We start from the raw sequence: 2,054 nt of genomic DNA, 5'->3' as shown, positions 1-2,054 counted from the left end.
TGGTCTTCTTTCGTCTTCAGGATTTACTCTTGAAGTGAAGTTAAATGGTTACATTTTAGCACACGGATTTTACCGTCATTTTTTTAAACAATCATCTTAATATGTATATATAATTATAAAAATTTAATTTCGCCATTATTCACATTTTATTTTAATATTGGACTAACTATATTAAGTCCCAAGTGAAAGTACTACTACCACAGCCAGATYCAAGACGGAGCTMACAGAAATAAACACGTTAAAAGTATGATATTGCAAGAACCGCATAATTTAGAATTTCTAATCTATACAGGATGATTCATGGTCGATGWCGKATTACACGTTTACGGGAACGCGATGCACAATTATGATGAAATGTTCAACTCAATTTGAAGAAATACCTACAACTTCACTAGTTTAAATCAGACAGRCCATGTGCATTATTACACATTTGGATAGGCTCTATGCATTTCATTATTTTTTGTTTMATGCTTTCTATACTTATCTAATGCGGTTTCCGAAAAATTAAATAATTTTAATATTTTTTAATCGACACATAGTCCCAAGAAATCTTGACGTACAACGCGATTTTGATACCTGAAAATATGAAAAAATGGCTCTGAGGTAGAAAAACTGTGCTTGTTTGTTTAAATAATAGTTATAATTTTTTTATGAATAACTCAATTTAATTTCCCTTCCCTTAAAATATTAGACGCATGCTATGTATTCTTTGTAGGATAATCTACAATTAATTTTTCCTCGCTCTCTATGACTCAATAAAATTACAATTACTTTTAATTTTTTTAATAAGAATATGTGGTTTTATTATTTGGAATTGTACTGGATAAAACGCAACTTTACTTTATATTCTACATGCCGAGTCATTGCCCAAGTTAAATATAAAATTTTTACGGATATGGTTTTAAATTTGATGTTATGGTTAACGTTCGAAGTTATGTTGATTTCGATTTTTTTTCAATAACTGATATGCGCGGAAGAAGTATTAGTGGCAGAAACTGATAGCTAATTCACAATGTATCGAATAATAAATTCAACATGACTAGAAGAAAATAGAAATAAAGTGGGTTTTTGCATTTTATATACGGAGGTCAATATTTCACTTCGCTTTTCTTAATAGCTGATCTCTGACGATGGAGAAATAAATGGGCGAAACCTAGGCAATCGAAATATACTAAAAAACTATAAGTTTATTATTTTATTAATTTAATCTAATATTAGTACATTATTTACAGGAATTCTAAGCTCACGTATCTGTTACAATCCAGTCTGGGAGGCAACTCGAAAACGCTCATGATTGTCAACATATCGCCTTTCGTAGAATGTTTTCGAGAAAGTATACAGTCGTTAAGATTTGCAGCCAAAGTAAAAGAGGTGAAGACTGTGATTAAACGTAATAAAACTAACCTGCAATAACTGCAAAACCAATTCATTTTAGTTGCTGTATATTATGTAAAACTGTAAAACGTAATAAGCTTCTCAGTATTGAGCTCGTTACAATGTTTCCCATGTTCCAATTCGTCGAATATGTACTTATTGAACAGTGGCTCTCGAACGTTCAATTCATTCATACTACCTGAAAGTATATCAGTAAAATTAAGTTAACGCTTAGCTCATTCACTATTAAATGAAGAACAATAAATAATAATGTATTTATGTGTAATACACTACAACATCAATGGTCATAAAATCGCGCCCATCTATAAGAAAGAAAAACGTCCATCTAGAACTTAAAAATATAGCGAGTGTCCATAAAGTGAAATGCAAGAAATAGTTCTTCAGTAGAATTAATAGCCGTCCTAACTCCTTCGCCATTCATTCAAGAACAATTATAAGAAGATAATGTAGAAAATACTCCCTAGTATTACTAGAAATTACTGAAAAGTGTCTGCCAAAACAGTAATAAGTAAACACAGGTAAAAAAAAACCGAGCTTAGGCTCCTCCATCTTCAACGTCCTTTTAACCATTTTCGTAAATCAATCACATGGTTTCAGGAAAAACAATTATGATCTTATCAGACTATGAAGGCTTTCACGGCCGGTCAGATTACATTTAG

General features: G+C 31.1%; 1 long non-coding RNA gene across 1 annotated transcript; it reads right to left on the bottom strand.

Annotated features, from left to right (window-relative positions):
* Positions 1-1,180: 1,180 nt before the first annotated feature.
* Positions 1,181-1,869, bottom strand: LOC109538490. Its single transcript, XR_002172050.2, has 2 exons — positions 1,405-1,869; positions 1,181-1,309 (listed from the first exon to the last, which is right to left on the bottom strand). It is a non-coding gene; the product is annotated as an uncharacterized LOC109538490 (long non-coding RNA).
* Positions 1,870-2,054: the final 185 nt, after the last annotated feature.

Source organism: Dendroctonus ponderosae, unplaced genomic scaffold, assembly GCF_020466585.1.
Source record: "Dendroctonus ponderosae isolate FM_Combo_2020 unplaced genomic scaffold, Dpon_F_20191213v2 Dpon_F_20191213_3, whole genome shotgun sequence".
Lineage (NCBI taxonomy): Eukaryota > Metazoa > Arthropoda > Insecta > Coleoptera > Curculionidae > Dendroctonus > Dendroctonus ponderosae.
The sequence above is the reverse complement of the archived record's forward strand: the minus strand, read 5'-3'. Positions and strand labels throughout refer to the sequence as shown.